The 5,150-nt window shown below is 44.1% G+C and overlaps 1 pseudogene; it reads left to right on the top strand.

The window, feature by feature from the left end:
* Nucleotides 1-583: 583 nt before the first annotated feature.
* On the top strand, nt 584-2,820 carry LOC127641582 (multifunctional procollagen lysine hydroxylase and glycosyltransferase LH3-like; annotated as a pseudogene).
* Nucleotides 2,821-5,150: the final 2,330 nt, after the last annotated feature.

Raw genomic sequence — 5,150 nt, forward strand, 5'->3', positions numbered from 1 at the left:
AATGGATCAGGAGTGATAGGAGAATGGATCAGGAGTGATAGGAGAATGGATCTGGAGTGATACAGGAATGGATCAGGAGTGATAGGAGAATGGATCTGGAGTGATAGGAGAATGGATCTGGAGTGATAGGAGAATGGATCTGGAGTGATAGGAGAATGGATCTGGAGTGATAGGAGAATGGATCTGGTGTGATAGGAGAATGGATCAGGAGTGATAGGAGAATGGATCTGGAGTGATAGGAGAATGGATCAGGAGTAATACATATTTGTGACCATGAGGCAGGAGTCCAGGGAAATAGAAGCATTATGAACCCCTGTAATTTCCACGAGATAATCCACAACAGAACAGTGGCAAGACAGCAGCAATCCAGTAAGGTAGAAATGGAGCCTGGATGGGCTTCCAGTCTGTTAACCTTCCAATCCTGTTTGGTGAGTGGAGGTCAGCCTTTGTCACCAGAGTGTTACGGTGTCCGTTTTTTAAATCAGGAATGAAATGGCATAGAATTAGATTGTTCTCTCAGTGGTCTCATATTTTAAGCGTGGCTGGAAATCATGTGTCCTCTTTGTGTGTTTGTGTGTGTCAGGGGTGTGATAGCGCCCATGTTGTCCCGATCACGGGAAGCTCTGGTCAAACTTCTGGGGTGCTTTGAGTCCTGAGGGCTTTTATTCCCGATCTGAGGATTACATCGACATCGTGCAGAGCAAACGAGTGTGAGTATATTCTCCATGTATGTTTATGAATGTGTCGAGTGTGTGTAAATCTTACGTGTCTCTCTCTCTCTCTGTGTTGCAGTGGTCTGTGGAACGTCCCGTACATCACTCAGGTGTATCTGATTCGGTGGAGAGACGCTGCATGCGCGTCTGGCTGCGGTTTCTCTCTATCAGCAGGAGGGAAAAGATCCCGACATGACGTTCTGTAAGAGCGTCCGCGAGCAGGTGGGAGCATTTTATATATATATATATATCAAACCCAATCATAATTATCATATTGTGCTTTCAGTTAATCATCCCGAGTGTTTGTGTGTGTTCATGTTTGTATCAAACAGAGATGAGTTTGGTCGTCTGGTCTCCTCCAGTAACTATAACATCAGTCGTCTGTATCCAGACATGTGGCAGATATTTGACAACCCAGCGGTGAGTCTCTCACTGCCATTGAACACGTAAACACCTGAACTAACACTAACCTGTGTCTGTGTGTGTTTCAGGACTGGAGGGAGAAATATATCCATGAGAACTATTCCAGGATTTTTGAGGATGATGATGATGTTCAACAGGTGAGATGAGTTTGAGCAGGTGTAATAGTGATGATTAGCTTAAAGTTGGGGGGTCTGGGTATCTCAGTGAGTATTGATGCTGACTATCACACCTGGAGTCGCGAGTTTGAATCCAGGGCGTGCTGAGTGACTCCAGTCAGGTCTCCTTAGCAACCAAATTGGGCCGGTTGCTAGGGAGGGTAGAGTCACATGGGGTAACCTCCTCGTGGTTGCTATAATGTGGTTCTCGCTCTCGGTGGGGCGTGTGGTGAGTTGTGCGTGGATGCCGCAGAGAATAGCGTGAAGCATCCACATGCGCTACGACTCCATGGTAACGCACTCAACAAGTCACGTGATAAGATACGCGGATTGATGGTGTCAGACACGGAGACAACTGAGATTCGTCCTCCGCCACCCGGATTGAGGCGAGTCACTACACCACCACGAGGACTTAGAGCACATTGGGAAATGATTACACAGTTAAAGTGTGTGTCTCTGTATGTGTGTGTCAGCCGTGTCCAGATGTGTACTGGTTTCCTGCATTCTCTGACAGAATGTGCGACGAGCTCGTTGAAACAATGGAGCATTTCGGCCAGTGGTCAGGGGTAAAAAACACGGTCAGTCACCTCACCGTGTGTGTGTGTTTACTTGTGTTTGACAGTAGCTCACCTGTCGGTCTCTCTCTCTCTCAGGACAAACGGTTGGCAGGTGGTTATGAGAATGTCCCAGCAGTAGATATTCACATGAATCAGATTTCTCAAAGATTACATCGTTCCTGTTACTGAAAAACTCTACCCAGGATACTCTCCAAAGGTGACTCAAAGGTGCACATAAAAACACACCTTTAGGCCCTGTTTACACCTGGTAATAAGATTTGTTTGAAACGTTTTGAAAGTTTAAAGAGGGTGTAAACGGGTCCAAACGTTTTGAGACTTGTCCATGTTAACCACATTCAGAGGTGTCTGAACACCAGTAACCTCATGGTGCTTATAGTGTTAACGTTTGCGTTCAAACAGCAGTGAAGCCCCGCCTACACTTAATAAATCACTTTAAGAAAGTTAATGCTGCTGATGTTGAAATTGTGGTGCTGTTGTTCCGGTTATTGGTAACCTAGACTAGTTTATTAGTTATATTTGTTTGTATATAAGTAACAATTATTTTGTGTTGCAGGCTCAGGCCGTGATGAACTTTGTGGTCTGTTATCGTCCTGATGAGCAGCCGTCACTCCGCCCACATCACGACTCCTCCACATTCACCATTAACATCGCTCTCAACAGCAAAGGCAACTATTACCAGGTCACACACACACACTGCAGACGAAAGTAGACATTCAGGTTTGTTTGAGTGAGTTGTTTGTTTTTTTTGTGTGTGTGTGTGTGTGTGTGTGTGTGTGTGTGTGTGTGTGTGTGTCGGGGGGAGGCTGCAAGTTTCTGCGTTACGACTGTACGGTGGAGTCTCCAAGGAAGGGCTGGTCGTTTATGCATCCCGGCCGTTTGACGCATTATCACGAGGGGCTACCCACAACCAGAGGAACACGATACATCATGGTGTCATTTGTTGACCCTTGAAAGCCTTGTGTGTGCATGCGTGTGCGTGCGTGAGAGTGTGTGAGTGTGTTTGTGCATTTACTCTGTAAATTAAATATCAGATGTTAATGTTGTACATATTGTTACAGATGGACTTCGTCAAATTCACTCTTTTTAAGGATTTTTATATCTGGACTATTTTTACTTGATTTTATACAATAATATAATCACAGGTTTTTATAAGCATTAGTCCTGAAATAACTTTAGTACTCTTAACATTTTTACAAATGGCTTTTAATTATATGTTGCTTTGTGTAAATAAATAAAGTGAGAATCTGAACTCCGTTACTGTTATAAATCTCTGCAGGGTTACAGGCAAATCCCGTTCCAGCACGACTGAAACCCACTTTATATTCATGTCATCTGTAAATACTGAGCCAACCTATTGCAATGATGAAACATTAAATAAATGCTTCTCTGCATCACAGCGCGGCCGTGTGGAAGGAATCGGATAGTGTCCGTTGTCCGTTAGTCATGTTTGACACATTGTTAAAAACTGTTACATTTATGGTAAAATACCGGCACGTCTTTTTGATCCCTTACTGTTGACATTATTCACTTTAATATATGTTGTTCATCACCGTAGTAACTACAGAACTATATCAAATATAACAGAACAGCGATATTGAAATATTATATAAATACTGCCCTGGGTTACGCTTACGGGTGAAGCAGACTCCAGCTGGCTGAATGATTTTTGTACTTATTCTTTCTTGTTAATAAATAACATTTTTACCTTGAAAACTTGACTTTGTCTCCTCAAAAAAGAACACGACAGAATTTGGTGACCCCGACGTGATGCGCAGTGATTGAAAACGACACCAGGACGCGGTGGCTGATTGATACCCATACATGGGCCCATTTAAAAAGGTGACCAGAGCCTGTTAAATCAAAATCTGCATAGTTTAGACAAAGACCTGGGAGGCCTGTTTGGAACAGTGTAGCCAGGACCGGATTACAGGAGTGTCTGAAGAGTCCCGGGACGCTGAGTTTCCGTCTCCTTGAACGCACTTAGCAATAAAATAGATTAAATTGGTAGGGACATTGTGTTTTTGCGGTTGAAGAGTGAGTGGAACGCTCACTAAGCGTGTGTTTTCAACTTGGGGTGTCTCTGTCACAATAAATCCCGAGAGCGGTAACCTAACGGTGCAATCAAACTCAAGGGTTGCGACAGATTGAGTCAGTTGCTCGGGTGTACTCTACTGTTTGATGGGGAGGGAATATACAGGTCACTCAAATACTGTGAATCTGGGGACACCAGATAGAAGTTACCTTCTGGCTCCTCCCATATTATCTGAGGAAGGGACCATAATTAGCGAGATTTTTCTCACAACTGATACAAAAAAACCCTGCAAACTCACTTAGACTGAGTTTCCCAGCTGAATTATGATTGTATAGAAGTTACTAATACTGCAGGAGGAAATCCGGAGACAAAGAAGACTGAAAATGATGTGATTGATCTGATATATCCTCCTGCACTCATTACTGCTGTATACCCATCAATGCCCGTGTCTAAATTAACGCCGTCAGTGGGGTTCAATGGCCGTGTCTAAAGTAACACCATCAGTGGGGTTGAATGCCCGTGTCTAAATTAACGCCGTCAGTGGGGTTCAATGCCCGTGTCTAAATTAACGCCGTCAGTGGGGTTCAATGCCTGTGTCTAAATTAACGCCGTCAGTGGGGTTCAATGCCCGTGTCTAAATTAATGCCATCAATGGGATTCAATGCCCGTGTCTAAATTAATGCCATCAATGGGGTTCAATGCCGTGTCTAAATTAACGCCATCAATGGGGTTCAATGCCGTGTCTAAATTAATGCCGTCAGTGGGGTTCAATGCCCGTGTCTAAATTAATGCCATCAATGGGGTTCAATGCCCGTGTCTAAATTAATGCCATCAATGGGGTTCAATGCCCGTGTCTAAATTAATGCCATCAATGGGGTTCAATGCCGTGTCTAAATTAACGCCGTCAATGGGGTTCAATGCCGTGTCTAAATTAACGCCATCAATGGGATTCAATGCCCGTGTCTAAATTAATGCCATCAATGGGGTTCAATGCCCGTGTCTAAATTAATGCCGTCAGTGGGATTCAATGCCCGTGTCTAAATTAACGCCATAAGTGGGGTTCAATGCCCGTGTCTAAATTAATGCCATCAATGGGGTTCAATGCCCGTGTCTAAATTAATGCCGTCAATGGGGTTCAATGCCCGTGTCTAAATTAATGCCATCAGTGGGGTTCAATGCCCGTGTCTAAATAAATGCCATCAGTGGGGTTCAATGCCCGTGTCTAAATTAACGCCATCAGTGGGGTTCA

This window comes from Xyrauchen texanus, unplaced genomic scaffold (genome assembly GCF_025860055.1).
Source record: "Xyrauchen texanus isolate HMW12.3.18 unplaced genomic scaffold, RBS_HiC_50CHRs HiC_scaffold_1104, whole genome shotgun sequence".
Lineage (NCBI taxonomy): Eukaryota > Metazoa > Chordata > Actinopteri > Cypriniformes > Catostomidae > Xyrauchen > Xyrauchen texanus.